At 37.1% G+C, this 17,699-nt stretch overlaps 1 pseudogene; it reads left to right on the forward strand.

Annotated features, from left to right (window-relative positions):
* Nucleotides 1-11,384: 11,384 nt before the first annotated feature.
* On the forward strand, nt 11,385-11,802 carry LOC115523027 (annotated as a pseudogene).
* The last annotated feature ends 5,897 nt before the right edge of the window (nt 11,803-17,699 follow it).

Consider the following 17,699-nt stretch of genomic DNA (forward strand, 5'->3'; position numbering starts at 1 on the left):
AAATTCTGCTTAAATGCTAAATGTAAAATGTTTCTCACTAAATGTAGAGAAACTGAATCTTGATAGAGAATATTTTTTTCCTAAAAAACTCAAAACTGTCAGCAATAGTGACAGTGAAAGATATGAGCAAGACGGAATATAAAATGGTTATCAACTAAAACACTTCAGATTGTAAGCTATGGCTTCAGAACAAGTTCAAATTGCTTTTCAAACTCTATATTGGCTTTTTCTCTATGTGCCCTCAGCACCCCAAACTATCTGAACATCTGATAAGAAATGGAAGCACTGAGCTGGTCTGTCCTGATTTTTTTGTACAAATTTTTTGTCGGAGAAAACAGCTGCAAATGTTTTATGCCTAGAAATATTTTTTCTCATTTTTTGTTTGTATGTGAACAAAGTGAGAAAGTTCAACTAACTAAATGCTCTATTTTCCTTCAATATTGTTTGTTTATATATTAAAATACTTCATTTAAAATTCTCCTCTAATGTTTATAAAGGATTAAAATTTTAACTAAAATAGAGATTCAATAGCAAATACAAACAAGTAAAGATTGCAGCAACTTATATCAGGGATAGATGGGAAATAACAGGTAACACTAAATATTGTGAAGTCAAATTAGTAATCAACTCTCTATTATTTTTGTTAATGGGACAAGTTAGTGGCCCAGATAATATAGCATGCCATCCAATGGTTCATTTTTATGGGCCTGGTGATATATTACCCTATTTTGTTCCTGCATATTTATAGTTTTAATTATATTTTAATATTATGTTATTAAATTAAATGTTCATTCCTTGAACACACACCAGGCATTGAGGAAGCAAAGCTGTGTGTGAAAGACTCTTTGATGGAAGGTGGAAAATACTCTGCCATTAACATTTCATTGTTTTGATCCAGAATACAGATAACCAGTGCGTGAGTAAATGAGACAATGGTGTTACCAACACATTTCTTCTCAGTTAGTATATTGAATGACTCTACAAACTAAAAAAGATTTCAGAAGTCTTATAAATGCCCCTTGTGGTTTTTGATGAAGGAATAGCAACTGTAGACGGGCATATTTCACATAAAAACACAGAAGCACATATGTAAGCCAAAGTAATAAATATCTTACAGTAGTAAGCAAAATATAGCCCATGTCTCCAAAACAACATGAACAGATACAAAAAAGGAAAGATGGCAGGAGAATGAACAGACAAACTAAATAGGAACCAAATCATTGAGGGTCTTGTATGCCATTTAAGATGCTTGAACTTCATGATAAGAGTGATATATGAGTAAAATATGATTCAGGTAAGGACACTCGATGAATGTTCCTTCTAGAAAGTCAAAGTTTATTGAATGAGAGAATATTAACATTATCTCAAATATCTCCTCTAAGATTATTAAATGCAAAAAATGAAAATAAAAACACAGTAACTACAGTAACTGCTCGACACTTTAACTACAAGATGAAAATCGTTAACTTGACAAATCAGATTAACTGAATCAGGTGCCTCTAGATATGTTACCCTGAATACAGCACAGTAACACTTCCATGGTGTTTCATCTAGAAGTTAAAAGCTTCAACTTAATCATCAGAGAATCCAAAAATTAAGAAAAAAATAAATAAGCTGTTTGTATTTTTTTTTTCTTTTTTGGTCAACTATATGAGAGACAAAGAAAAGTTGTTGGAAAAGTCCAGATTAAAATAGATGAAAGGGAATGACAAGTAAATGCAATGAAAGATTCTAGACATGAACACATACTGGGAAAAATAATTACTTTGAAGGATGTTACTGAGCCAAGTGATATATTAAAAATGTGAGTGTCGGGGCGCCTGGGTGGCGTAGTCAGTTAAGCGTCCGACTTCAGCCAGGTCACCATCTCGCGGTCCCTGAGTTCGAGCCCCGCGTCGGGCTCTGGGCTGATGGCTCAGAGCCTGGAGCCTGTTTCCGATTCTGTGTCTCCCTCTCTCTCTGCCCCTCCCCCGTTCATGCTCTGTCTCTCTCTGTCCCCCCAAAAAATAAATAAACGTTGAAAAAAAAATCTTAAAAAAAAAATGTGAGTGTAGGGGCACCTAGGTGGCTCACTCGGTTAAGCATCCGACTTCGTGTCAGGTCATGATCTAGTGGTTTCTGAGTTTGAGCCCCCGCGTCAGGCTCAGAGCCTGGAGCCTGGTTTGGATTCTGTGTCTCCCTCTCTCTCTGCCCCTCCCCTGCTCACAGTCTCTCTCTCTCTCTCTCTCTCTCTCTCTCTCTCTCAGAAATAAATAAATATTAAAAAAATTAATGTGACTGTAGATAATGAAATGTTAATGTTAAATCAAATATATTTTCTTGAATATTAAAATTATAGTTACATAAGAAATACTTTTATTCTTCATAAATATAAATGGAAACACTTAGGGGTCATTGTTCATGATATGCAATATACCCTAAAAGTTTTCTTTTTTTCTTTAATGTTTGTTTATTTTTGACAGAGAGAGAGAGAGAGAGAGAGAGAGAGAGAAGCAGACACAGAATCCAAAATAGGATCCAGGCTCAGAGCTGCCACACAGAGCCCGAGGTGGGGCTCGAACTCAGGAGCTGTGAGAACATGTCCTGAGATGAAGTCCGACCCTTAACCAACTGGTCTACTCAGGTGCCCATACTCTAAAAGATTTCATAACAAATGATACGAATGATGTAGATGGAGAGGGAGAAAGGGAGAGGAGAGGGAGAAAAGGAGAGGAGAGAGAAAGGGAGAGGGAGAAAGGGAGGGAGGGAGAATGATTAAATGAATCTAACAAAATGTTAACAGTTTGGAGAAAAACGTATATGGGTATGGTGAAGAGGATGAATTAGAAAAGCTCCTGCTGGTTATGGACTGATCAATTGGGAAGATGTAGTAGTTTTCCAGGTGAATGGTGATGATATCCTTCCATAAAGTATTGGAAGCAGTAATAGGAAGAAGCCGAATCAAGAACCTGGTGGTTTAATGGGGCGCCTGGGTGGCTCAGTCCGTTAAGCGTCTGACTTCTGCTCAGGTCATGATCTCATGGTTCCTGAGTTTGAGCCCCGCATCACGCTTTGTGCTGATAGCTCAGAAACTGGAGCCTGCTTTGAATTCTGTGTCTCTCTCTCTGCCCCTCCCCCGCTCATGTTCTGTCTCTCTCTCTTTCAAAAAATAATCTTAAAAAAAAAAAAAAAAAGAACTTGGTGATTAACTGGCTATAGCAAAGAGGGAAGGGAGTAAAAGGAGGTACCCAGGCATTTGATATGGTCGGCAACTTTGATGGTGAGGTCAATCAACGCAGTAAGGACCAAGGGTCAGGAACCCAGAGAGACAAGACATTCAGCTGGTTTGGAATGTAAAATGCCTATGGAACTATTACATGAGAATATCCATTAGGCACTTGTCTACACAGATTTATAATTCAGGGGACAGCTATGGTGAAAATAGAGTTTGGAGCTCATATTTTTGAATCATAGCAATGAGTGAGGTCCCTGCTAAACTCGAATGTTTGAGCATTTGGCGAAAGAAGAGGTGGGAGGAAAACTGTCATAGAATGAAATGAAAGGAGGAAATCAAGAAGTGGTAAGATTTTCAGACAAAGTCAGGTACAGTGTATTATTGGCAAAAATCAGGTAACCGCAGTGTATTAGTTTTCTAGAACTACTGTAAAAAAAAAAAAAAGTACTACAAATTTGACTGATTTAAACACCAGAAGTTTATTATCACACAGTTCTGGAGGCTCAAAGTCCAAGATCAAGATATCCCGCCCTGTTCAGGGGGTTGGTTCCTTCTGAAGGCCATGAAGGAGGAAGCCTCCTTGGCTTATAGACGGCCCTCTTCTCCCTTGTCTCTTCTAAGTTTTTTTTTTCCTGTTACATGTGTCCGTGTCCACATTTCCCCTTTTATACGGACATCTGTCATATTGGATCAGGGGCCCAGGCTACTCGACTATGGCCTCACTTTACCTACTTTGATCTGCAGTTACTCTGTTTGCAACTATTGTCACATTCCAAGCTACTAGGGAGGTAGGACTTCAACATATGAGTTGAGTGGGAAGGGCAAAATTCAACACACAGCAATCAGAAGCCATACGTGTTTTTTAGATGAAACAAGGAGGGTGTAAGCATAGTCCAGGTTAAGAGGTTAATAGCAAGCTGAGAGAAGCAGTGGGGAAACGCCAGATTATCACAGTGGAGAAGGCAAAGCGAAGTGAGGGATTGAGACTGCAATATAGAGACTACATTCTGAAGTTTGACACCAATGGAGAAGACAAGGATTTTAAGGAAGCTCGTATTTTTTTTTTAATTTTTTTTTCAACGTTTATTTATTTTTGGGACAGAGAGAGACAGAGCATGAACGGGGGAGGGGCAGAGAGAGAGGGAGACACAGAATCGGAAACAGGCTCCAGGCTCTGAGCCATCAGCCCAGAGACTGACGCGGGGCTCGAACTCACGGACCGCGAGATCGTGACCTGGCTGAAGTCGGACGCTTAACCGACTGCGCCACCCAGGCGCCCCAGGAAGCTCGTATTTTAAAAATTGAAGAAGAGTTGTCACCCAACATTACATGAGTTTCAGATGTACAGCATAGTGATATGACAGCTAGCTTTATACGTTATGCTGCGCCCATGATGGGGATAAGAAGCCCAGTTTTTAAGATGGGATTAAAGAAAAAAAAAAAGGGAAACAAGGCTTCATTTCTGAAAATGAGGAATTAGCTAGGGCAAAGGTGCAAATGCAGAATGGTGAGGGAATCAAAAGAGAGAGAAACTTGTGAGAAAAGAAGCCATGCACCCAAAGAATTTAGGCAGGTAGAGGATCACCAATACTGCAGTAACAGGGAGACAGATTACAAATGATTTACATCTTTACATAGCATAGATAAGTCAAGAAAAACATGTGACAGTAGTTTAGAAACAGAAATAGGCTGCGCATATACGTAATACTTGTATTATGTTATTATTATGAACAGCTATAGCCTGTTAAGTATCCTTTGTCATTCTTGAAAAGAAATTATCCATGTAGAGAGTGAGATGATTTTTCGAGTCTACATAGTAACATAATATTTGAAACATTGTATTGGATCATGCCTACACCTGGATGTCAATACATTTTCATTACACTTTTTGCTTTTCCATCGGACCTTTCAGTGGGCTAATTTCTGAAATTGAGAAACCAACCCCAGCTTTTCGTGGCGCATGTAATTTGAAGACAGCCAAATGAGACTAAAACACCTCACCATACTTCTGCATTTAAATGTGCAGTGTCACTAAATGTCACTTTTAAACTTCATTTTTATTGCTCAATAATACAAATAAGGTAAATACTCAAAAAATCACAGACTTTTCATGGTAAAATACTAGCTGTATTTGTTTTGTTTCTATCGTAAGACAAAACATTTGCTGGGATATAAAAACTGTTGTTTTTTGTCAGTCTTAGCATGAGTTTTTCTAGGCAAAGATTCCCAGATACATGTCTCATAAGCTGAAAAATTGGCCAATTGTTAGTGATCTAGCTCAATTATATGATGAAATCCATGTGGGAGAGTGTGTTTTTTAAGTAACTTCACTTAACTAATAAATGCCAACCCAAGAATAAATTAACAGCTTATTTTTTTATATAGACTACAGTTTTTGTTGATAACCTTGGGGTCCAACATGGTTCATATTATTTACATTACTTTTTAAATTCTGGCATTCATATTCATCTTAAGAGCAAACAAAGCGATAAAACAAACAAAACAAAGCAAATTATATACTTGTGTCCACAAGACAAATATGGTAAATATATTTGTTTCAGATTTGAGAAGCTGTTTAAGTATTTGTGGGTAAAATTTAACAGCTTTTCACACCAAGGATTATATATGGAAAATAAGCCACTGCATCTTTATATATACAGACATCAACTATTTATTATTATTATTATTATTATTATTATTATTATAGTTTTGAGTTCTTCCTTTCCCTGTTATGAATCACTGAAACCAATAGTAAAAGTATGGGCAACCTGTTACCCCTAAATATACATTAAATTACTCCCAAGTATTTTTCACTGAAGAATGTACGATATTGCTAATTATTCTCTCCAATATTTTACAAAAAAAATAGTGAGCATTAAAATTTCCTTGGATGTTCTTATTCTCACTTTTTCCTGCCTTCTCGGGGGCCTCATTATCTCTAATTCTTCACTCACATAATTTTCTCAACTATTGGATAATTTTCTCAACTATTTTTTTACTTTGGGGTCAGCACACTCAGGATCGATCTATCTGAAAACAAGACACCCCCCACTCCCTGCCTCACACTTTCTCAGGAGGTTACAGGTCAAACTCTTGTTCCTCCTTTTAGCCCTTGCAGATGTCTACATTTGTGGCCCTAAGGATTATTTGTGACTCCTAATCATCACATCCTATGTTTGGAATGCTGATTTCCTCCAAAGTTCTGTGCCAAAAAGCAAATTATTTATCCTCTTTCTTTATATCCTCAGGGCAGTGTTTCAGAAAACCTGCATTCTCCTTGTGACTCTTGTACTACCTAATAGTAAGTCCTGGGACACCTCCTTTAATGACCTGTGTCTTCAATTTCCTCATTAGTAACATGAAAGACATTGTGTCAGCTCTTGTCACTCTTGGAAAACTGCAGCATCATGGGAAAACCATTGACTTTGGAGCCAAACTGAAGTGGGTACTAATCTCAGTAAGATAAATTATTAGTACATGAACATCGTAAATTTATCTACTCACTCTGAGGCTACTGTTTCTTATTTATGGAAAGGGAACAAGATCAGTTCTTCAGTATTTTACTATTTGAACTTCTTACAATTATGCTGTGATACAACCACGAAAGGCCATGACGTTTCAGAATGTTACAGTTATACTCTTAGATGAATGGTACCTTGATCACAAATGAGTGTCAGGCCTTTATTTTTAACCATGTGCCTGATTACCCAGCATGCCCAGGGTAGCAGTCACACTAAAGCTCATCTACATTCAGTCCTTCTCTTCTCCCAGGCTCAAGGAAGATCTACATGCTGACCTTCCCGTGTTCGCCAGGGGTCAAGTAGTTTGCTTTAGACGTTGCTTTAGACACACAAATGTGAGTGCGAGCAACATGTATTACTTCCAGTTTGAGGAACTAAATTGTTGACATAAGATTCTCTAGCATGTGTGCATGTGGGTGTGTGTTTGTGCATGCGTGCTGTCTGTGAAAGTCTGCATGTGATTACGCACCTATGGCATGATGCAACCGTTCTAAGTTTGATTTCGAAGTTGCCCTGTACCAGATAGTTGCCTAGAGAGTTTTCCATACCTTCAGTGGACTTTGTATGAGTGAAAAAGGGAAAAGAAAAATAAAAATAGTTTGTTGTATTAAGGCAGCAGGACTGAAATTCACAGAAACAGAAAATAAAATCTAAGATACTCCTTGTACTGAGTCAACAAGATACTGCCCCATTATCAGACATCAGTTTTTCAGAGAATTCAGACACGAAACTGCCACTCCGATGTAATCTAAAAATCTCTTAAAACTAGAGAGACAATTATGCTTAAAATAGAATAGAGGGACCCCTGGGTGACCCAGCTGGTTAACTGTCCAACTCTTGGTTTTGACTCAGGTCGTGATCTCACAGTTCGTGGGTTCAAGCCCCACGTTGCACTCTGTACTGACAGCGGGGACCCTACTTGGGGTTCTCTCTATCCCTCTCTCTCTGCCCCTCCCTTGCTCACACTCTCTATCTCAAAATAAATAAATAAAAATTTAAAACTAAATAAAATAAAATAAAATAAAAAGAAGAATTCTAGTTCTTGAGAGAATGTAGTTTTTACTGTTATTCTTTAAGAAGTCACATACAGTTGAAAATAGAAATGTCTACATTCCCAAGTAAGCTCACTGCTATGATCCCAGAAGATATACAACTTCCCCAGGAGATCTTTCCAAGCATGTTGTATTTCTCTGCCTTTCAGAACACAAAATGACATTTCTCAGTAGACAAAACTGATTTTTTCATCACTTTGTTCTAATCTGAACACATGCCCAAGGGGTCAGTAAAATTCACCTGAACTTTTATTTTAAAATAACCCATAAACAATGAAATTAACATAGCCAATTGCAATTTTAACACAAGGTTCCAAAAATCCCCAAATAAAATGATTAACATTTCTATTTCTTGATATCTTTGGGATAGATATTTATAAAGTATTTTAAGAAGCTCCAATGTTTCTAAATATTTCCCATGAAGTTAATGACAGTTTAAATCTATCATTGCTGCTATGGAAATAAGTTTATTTTATAAATTTGTATTATTTTATGCAAATTCCGGATTTTATATTTTGTTTAACATAACTCTGAGAGGTGATGATATCCCTTTACAAAATTCAGTATATCATTTATTGTCCTTCCTTTTCAGGAAGTAAGTAAAAACACTGCATTGTTTTCTGAAGTCAGAAAACTATAATGGGTAAATAAGTTAACTTCAGAGAACAATTCCGTTTAGGGTGTTTATAAAAACAAGAGAGGTGAATCTTTCTAATTCTACCTGGTGAGGAGGACCGACAATATGCTTTCCACCCGACCACTTTTCCCATTCTTCTGGATAAACTTGCATGTTAGACCATTATGTGTAACGATGCCTCAGCCAAAGGCAATTTTCTTCACAAGGCATAAAGTCTAATTTGAGTTATGTCCATGATAATATAGGATTCATTCCCATATGTTATTTGTAGAATCCAAACTAGAGAAGAAAGAAGGTCATGAGGGAGGCCAAAGGGAGGAAAGGAAAACAAATATACACATAGAATAAGATCATTTCCCTTCAAACTATAGGAAGTCTCCTACAACAGAATTAAACCAGTGGACCTGGTTAATTGTGTTGGGGGGCCCTATACGATGGTCATTGCAAAATCTTCTGAAGAATTACTAATCAGAAAGTTTTCAGGTAGAACCCTCGAAAATATGTCATCCTCACCTGGTGATAATACTTTTGTGCAGATTCCCAGATAATAATATGGATTCTGTTAGTTTTTCATTGTTAACACTTTCTATTCAGCTCTTGCCTATATTATGTTATAATAATTTTTTTCATTCCATAAACACCTAAATGAAACAGTGAGTTTAAATCTATCCCTTTCTCTGATATTGTGACTTTTATTCGTTTATAGATATATTTTTGTCTAATATGTACTCTTAAACACATCTCTTTTGATAGCAAATATACTTTTTATGGTGGCAAATGATTATAAAATGACCTTTAACCCATAGACTCAAATACAGTGTTCCCCAACTTGTACACAAATATTCATCTGGACACAGAAGATAGTGAAATTCTCAAAAGGAAACTAACACTGCCAGGAAATATGTTGGGTCAACTGTTGAAAATATATCATTAACTAAGATACAACTAATATTATATTGAAGAATGTTGTTGGAATGCACATGCTTCACTCATTAAATAGAACCTTGTTGGAGAAAAAGGAAACTAATGCATCTTTCCCCAATGTAACCGTCCTTACGAAAACCCTAGGGATATTACCCATCAGAAAAATAGTTATCCTTCATGATGGAAGTGCTTCTTTTTGAAATTGTTTTATAAGAGCAAGATAGAGAGTAGCTCACACAGTGTTCTGGAATATTGTATGGAGAGTTGTAGATGTTTAAATATGTACTTGTCTCTAATATTCATATTCAAGTTAACTTGCTCTTAAAACTATTAAGGATCTTACATGACTAACATAGCAAGTTAATGAAAAAAAGTGGAGAATGACAAAACAATGACAATTAAGGAGAAAAGTAGCAAAGCAAATAGAGGGATATACATATGTAATGCATTTTCAATAACTACAAAGTTATTTGTCTTAATTTGTTTAATGTTTTGCTTTTATTTTTGAGAGAGAGAGAGAGAGAGAGAGAGAGAGAGAGAGATCATGAGCAGGGGAAGGGCAGAAAGAGGGAGACACAGAATCCAAAGAAGGCTCCCAGTCGTCATCACAGAGCACTACATGGGACTCGAACTCACAGGACGTGAGATCATGACTCGAGCCAAAGTGGGACGCTTAACAGACTGAGCCATGCAGGCACCCTGCAAATTTATTCACTTTAAATAAAAAATGTGAAAAGTTATACCAGAACAATGAAAGTCTAGAAGACTAGGAAAAATTACTCTTTAAAAATCTACTAAAAGAACATAAGTATTATTTTTTAATTGAGGTAAAATTGTATATAACATTATATATGCTTGAAGTGTACAACATTATAATTTAACATCTGTATACACTGGATAATGATCACCACCCAAAGTATGGTGGCCATTCATCATCATTCAATTGACCCCTTCATCTATTTTGCCCACTCCCCAGCCACCTTCTCCTCTGGTAATCATCAATACGTTCTCTGTATCAGTGAGTTTGTTTTTGTGTTGATTTTTTTTTTGTACTTTTTGTTTAATTCCATATATGCATGAAACCACACAGTAGTTGCCTTTGTCCATCTGACTTATTTCATGTAGCATAATACACTTAAAGAGCCAAAGAACCAAAAATATTTTTTAGTGTTTATTTATTTTTCTGAAAGAGATAGAGAGACAGAGACAGAGCACGAGCTGGGGAAGGGCAGAGACAGGGAGGGAGACACAGAACCCGAAGCAGGCTCCAGGCTCTGAGCTGTCAGCACAGAGCCGAATGTGGGGCTCGAACTCCCAAATTGTGAGATCATGACCGGAGTTGAAGTCGGATGATGAACCGGCTGAGCCACCCAGGCACCCCACAAAAATGTATTTTAAGAAAAACTTTTGTTTGAGTGCAATAATAGCTATCTTCAAGAAACAAAAGCAGAAAGTCATAACAATAGCCTAAGTTAAAGCAAAACTATAATGGAAAAATAGTAAATGAAATAACAATAAGTATCCATGATTCAGAGAAAACAAAATTGAGAATATTACTTAAACTTTTTGTGGAACTACTAGAATAAAGAAATCTATGATCAGAGACAAATCTATCACCATATGTCATCAAACATTAAAGGGAATACATTTTGGCATTTACATTACTGGATAACCCCTGAACAATATTCCAATAAAAGCACATTTCAAAGAACAGATAAATTAATACAGACATGCTCTTCAATGTATCACTGACTTTGCAACAAAGTAAGGCAATCCTAGATATGTACCTTGAAAACCACTTGCCTATATGCACAAAGTAACATCACCAACAAACACTTCAACATTTTACATAATAATGATGGAAAACAAATACAGGTTAACACAGGAGAATTGTTAAATAGGACCGGAGAAGCATAAAGCAATGTAAATGAAAATGTAAATTTCAAAATGAGATATGCAATGCCTTATGAATTTATAGTTTAAAATGTAGGGTATGAGAATCAAAAGAATTGAGAGTTGGGCCTGAAGTTTTGAAGATGCCACCTAAGGGAAAAAGAGGCTCAGGGAAAGGGGGGAAAGGGGGAGCAACCATCAGGTGACAGTCCTGGCAAGGAGACTCAGGGTCACGAAGGTGGTGGCAATGCAGTAAAGGTCAGACACATTCTGTGTGAAAACTGTGGGAAAAGCATGGAAGCCATGGAAAAGTTAAAGTCTGGAATGCAATTCAGTGAAGTAGTTGCATGGTATAGTAAAGACAAAGCCAGGCAAGGGGGTGACTTGGACTGCATGACCAGAGGTTCCATGGTGGAACCATTTCAAGAAGCAGCATTTGCATTGCTGGTAATGGGGCTGGATAAAGCCTGTGTTTACAGACTCTCTGGTGAAAACAAAATTTGGATGTCATATTATTATGGTTGAAGGGAGAAGATAAAATTTTACTGAACACTGAAAAAATAAAATAAAATATATAAAATAAAATAAAATAAAATGTACACAGTGGTGAGGCATCTGAGTGGCTCGGTTGGTCATCAGAGCCTTGATTTCAGCTCAGGTCATGATCTCACAGTTTGTAAGATCAAGCCCCATGTCGGGCTCTGTGCTGACAGCATGGAGCCTGCTTGGGATTCTCTCTCTTTCCCTTTCTTTCTGCCCCACCCCTGCTCGTGTGTGCTCACTCTCTCTCAAAATAAATGAACTTTAAAAAAAATAATAATAAAATAAAATGCACAGAATGGTGTTATTTAACATTTAATAGTAATATGTAATTAGAAAATAACAAAGATATGCATAAAGATAATATAACCTTTATGCATATTCGATTTCGATTAATTTTTGAGGATAATGAGAGAGAATATAATTTAAGAGGGTTTGATGAAAGCTTTCAATATCACATGAAATACTTTATTACTCATCCTTTTTTCTCTTAAATATATTATAATAAAAAAGAATAATAAAAGAAATACAATTAGCATTCAAAGAAAATACAAGTTTCTAATGTATAAAAAAGCAAATATACAAGAATTAAAATGAGAAAAGAACAAGAATATGGGAGGAATCTGTAATAACAGAGAAAATTAACATAATTAATGAGCTTGACCTCTCTGAAAAATCTAAAAGAGGTTATGAATGTCTTTATAGGTACATATTTATAATCCTAACAATATTTAAAAACATCTTCTGCATAGAATCTTTTGTGGCCAAGATACATGGAAACCACAGGGATGCTACTTTTACAGTTCAAAAGAAATGGATTTGAAACGTGACCAAAAGATCATCTTTTTTTCTTTGTACAAAAGTACTGAGGCCTACTGACAGGAAGTTTTCTTCTCTAAAGTTTGACAAGTATCTGGGCTGAATTTAATTTTTGGTTTGTCGGTGTTCTCCACTAACCACAGGCCACACATGTTCTTGTGCTTTACTTCCTGCCATGCAGTTATCATGAGCTACAACATGAGTGTTCCGTTTATGTGTGGTTATAAGAAGATAAGATAAATCTGTTGCATTGAAAGGGAACTTCTGCTTAAATCACATAAACCCACGGCCTTAACATACTTCTCTTTCTTTCAGCACAATAATACCCTAAGTTGAATTGTAAAAGCTATCTTGGACCCTAGAGAAATGCCATTTCTTTTAAGAAACATTTATAATCAAATGGGAGATTCGACAACTTATCTACTGTCACTCTTTTCTTTTCAAATTTATATTTAAATTCTAGTTAGTTAACATACAGTGCGATATTAGTTTCAGGAATAGTGTCACTTACACACAACACCGGTGCTCATCATAACAAGTGCCTTCCTTAATACCCATCACCCATCTAGCCCATCTCCCACCCACTTTCTTCCATCAACCCTGTTTGTTCTCTAATCTCTAAGAGTCTCCTACAGGCATTTCCCTCTCTCTCCCCCACACCCCCCTATGTTTATCTATTTTGTTTCTTAAATCCCACATATGAGTGAAATGATATGGCATATGTCTTTCTCTGACGTATTTTGCTTAGCATAATACACTCTAGCTCCATCCACCTTGTTGAAAATGGCAAGATTTTATTATTTCTGATGGCTGAGTGATATTCCATTATATATATATATATATATATATATATATATATATACAATACATCTTTTTCCATTCATTAGTGGACATTTGGTCATTTGCTCTCTCCATAGTTTGGCCATTGTTAACGATGCTTGATAATGCTGCTGTAAACATCAAGAAGGTGAATGTACCCCTTGAAATCTATATTTTTATGTCATCTGGGTAAATACCTAATAGTGCAATTGCTGTATCATAGGGTAGTTCTATTTTTAACTTTTTGAGGAATCTCCATACTGTTCCCCAGAATTGCTGTACCCGTTTGCATTCCCACCCACAGTATAAGAGGGTTCCCCTTTCATTCTTAATGAAAATTGAGTGACAGATTTGTTGCATGAAAAAGAAATAGGTTATGATGTGCTATATATAATCCCAGGATTAACTGTAGTTTACATAGCATTCAACTCTCTGATGATTTTAATGGCTATTTGTATCATTATTATTAATATCATAGGCTCACCCATTACTATTGGTATCATCAGCCCATTCTTCCTGGTCACTTTCCTTAAAATACTAACTGCACACATATGATATGAAAAAACATTTGTGGCTTCATGAGAAGAGTTAGAAAACGTAAGGAAACTTGTAAAAGAGTAACTGATACAAGCTGCTTTGTTTTGTTTTGTTTCGTTTTTATCCCAGGTCCTTGGAGTTTATCTTCATGGTAGACAGTTCAAATAGTATGACTAATTTTAATCACAATCTAGTTGAATTGTACTTTTACTAAAGGTTTTATTTAATATGAAGTGATGCAATATTGAACATCTTATCAAAATAATTAATAGGCATGGGGCACCTGGGTAGCTCAGTGAGTTGAGAGCCCTCTTGCTTTTGGCTCTGGCCACGATCTCACGGTTTACGGGGTCGAGCCCTGCATTGGGTTCCACTGACAGCCTGCAGCCTGCTTGGGATTCTTTCTCCCTCTCTCTGTCCCTCTCCACCCCTCAAAATAAATAAATAGATTTAAAAATAATAATTAATAGGCATGAAAACTGGAATTCACCCCAGGGTCCTTTAAACTCAGTCCTCACTGGGGCGCCCGGGTGGCTCAGTTGGTTGAGTGTCCGACTCCGGCTCAGGTCATGATCTCACAGCTCGTGAGTTCGAGCCCCGCGTCGGACTCTGTGCTGACAGCTCGGAGCCTGGAGCCTGTTTCAGATCCTGTGTCTCCCTCTCTCTCTGCCCCTAACCACTTGCATTCTGTCTCTGTCTTTCTCAAAAATAAATAAATAAGCTCAGTCCTCTTGGACACTGTTTACTTTATAAGTCATGAATATTTTCATCAGTCCCACTAACAGAACGAAAAACTGTTAAGAATAATTATACTAAAAAATTAATAAGGAGGATTGGGTGAAATAGTCGAAGGAGAGTGAGAGGTACAGGGGTCCAGGTATGAAATAAATAAGTCACGGAGATAAAAGTTACAGCATAGGGAATATATTGAGTGATACTGTAATAAAGTTATATGGTAACAGACAGTAGCTACACTTGTGGTGAGCACAACATAACATATAGACTTGCCCAATTACTACGTGGCACACCTAAAACTAATGTAACATGTGTGTCAGCTATATTTCTTTAAAAAAGTTAATAAGAGGGAGCTGATTCATGTTCCTCTGAGGACCATTTTTGGGATATTGGTAATTGAAATGAGGTCGAAACAAAGCTTATAAAATACGAGCAGTATTGTCATAAGTCATACACTCTAATGGTTAATGATAGCTACTTGTCAGAAAATACTACAAAAAGCTAATCAAAGATATATTTTATTTTTCTGAGGTATGCTTATTTCAGAACAATAAGCGTATAAGTCTGAATGATCCTAGCATTTCAAGGTTCACAGCTTGTAGAATCAACAACGAAACATCCTTTATTTCAAGCTAAACATAGAGTGACTCCTACAATTTAAGATTAGATATAACAACTGTATTGCAGTGAAACATGTTCTGCACTTTGCTCTGTTAATAAGACACCATCCAAGTTTTGTGGGAGTATGACAGTAGACTAAATAACTCATTGCGAGACACTCATCTCTAGGGAGTCAATTACCTCAATCACATCGCTTGGTTGTGATGAGAGCACTTAAAACAGGGGTACTGAGATCAACTCATTCCATTTAGTCCATAAAATGATGGCAAGTCATATTTTAAGAGCAGATTTTTGAAGTGGTTCAGTAATGAAACAGAAAAATCTCTAAGCCAAATCACAATCACGCAGTTTCTGCACAAGGTAAACTCCATGTAAAAGAGATGAACATAAGCACGTGTTAAGTACATTAACGGTTTTCATACTTTTAATTACGTCTGTGAATATAACTTGTAGATATTAGAATGCAATGCGGTGGCACTGGAAGTGGTGGAAGGAAAGGTTTGAAAATAGCTTTAAAAACTCTCTGCACGTGATAATGGGTTAAGCAGTGTACAGATTGAGTTCAGGCGAGATGATGTATAGTTTTGAGAAAGCCTGACATAAATCATGCTGTGCTATAAAAGCTAAGCTATAAAAGATTAATCTTCTTAAAACAAAAAATGGTACGTGTCACTTTTCTGTTTAATACCACTCAAAGTTACCTAGAAAAAGTCTTTACTTCTTACGAGAGCTTACGGGGCCCTTATAAGCCCAGCTGGTCAATGTCTTCAGCCTCAGTTCCTGTCTTGCTACCCTGCTTCAGCCACACAGATCTTGTCATTCTAAGTCTTGCTTCCTGGCTTTTGAACATGCCGTTGAACTTGTAAAGAACACTTTTTCATTTCCTTCCCTTGATAGTTTCTCTCTTGAGTCTTCGAAGAATCTTGAGGGCTCTAATTATTATCCACATTCCTAAAGAAGCTTCCATTCTTCCTACATATTTCTGTGTGAGTTTCTTTAATGCTTATGTATAGATCTTATTTGAATTTTTTTCATCATTTCTATCTTGGGAAGTGTTATTTCCAGACAAGAAGCACATGAAGGCAAGCACTAAACGTGTATTTCTTATAGTAAATAATTTTCTTTCTTTTTTTTATTAAAAAAAAAAGGTAGCATTGCACATATAAACTAGGCTTCAAGATTACAGTGAATAGGGGCGCCTGGGTGGCGCAGTCGGTTAGGCGTCCGACTTCAGCCAGGTCGCGGTCTCGCGATCCGTGAGTTCGAGCCCCGCGTCGGGCTCTGGGCTAATGGCTCAGAGCCTGGAGCCTGTTTCCGATTCTGTGTCTCCCTCTCTCTCTGCCCCTCCCCCGTTCATGCTCTGTCTCTCTCTGTCCCAAAAATAAATAAACGTTGAAAAAAAAAAAAGATTACAGTGAATAGTTGCCAAGAGGAATATTCCTGAAGGAGAGATAAACTTAGAGGTCATTGAGGGAGCACAGAGAAGCAAACTTCTTGGAGGAGAAGCAGTGAAAGTAGTTTCTTTAATACTTCACAACACCATCTCCCTGTTCCTCAATTCTGCCACCAGGGTTTGTGGGTTGTGAGAAAACCCACCACCATCACTTTGGGATATCAGTTTTCAGGTAATATGAGTAAGAAACATCTCTAGGAAGGAAAGCGCAGGGTCAGTGATCTGGGTTTCAGACAATAATCATTACTTACCTGCAGGAACAATAAGAAAAGGGAAGAGTTTATTTTTAACTTCAGAAGTTTTTGTTTTGCTTTGTTTTTAATGAGGGCTAGAGAATATATATGTAAAATTCAGTCTTGATCCCCTAAGCCCTAACACATTATTTGCGATAGTGTAAGGACTCAGTGAATATGAGTTGATTTAATGAACAAACATTGACTATACACAACAGGAATGATACCGTGGAGATACTCTCCTGAGATAGTCCAGTGATTCCTGCCTCCTATTCCTGCCTTTGCATAATTACCACTCCCCTTATGGGCTGAATCTAATGACTTGCTTCTAACTAATAGAATATGACTACTTCCATGTTTAGAAAAGAAGATGAGTGTGTTAACGGACTGCTTTTATTGATCCTGTTGAAGCAAGTTGCCTGTTGAAACAAGATGCCCGTATGAGCAGCAACTGAAGGTGGCCGCTATCTGGCAGCCAAGAAGCAGCTGATGCCTTCAGTCTAATACTTCTTGAAGAAATAAAACCTGCCAACAGACACATGGGTGAATTTAAGAGTTGTTTATTCCCCGTTTGGGCTTTCAGATGCAATCCCCACCTCCACCCCATCCGTTGATTATCCGCTGGTGAGAGACCTGAAACAGAAGACTCGGTTAAGCCATGTCTGGATTCATGACTCCTGGAAACTGAGATGATAAAAGTG

This window comes from Lynx canadensis, chromosome C2 (assembly GCF_007474595.2).
Source record: "Lynx canadensis isolate LIC74 chromosome C2, mLynCan4.pri.v2, whole genome shotgun sequence".
Taxonomy (NCBI): Eukaryota; Metazoa; Chordata; class Mammalia; order Carnivora; family Felidae; genus Lynx; species Lynx canadensis.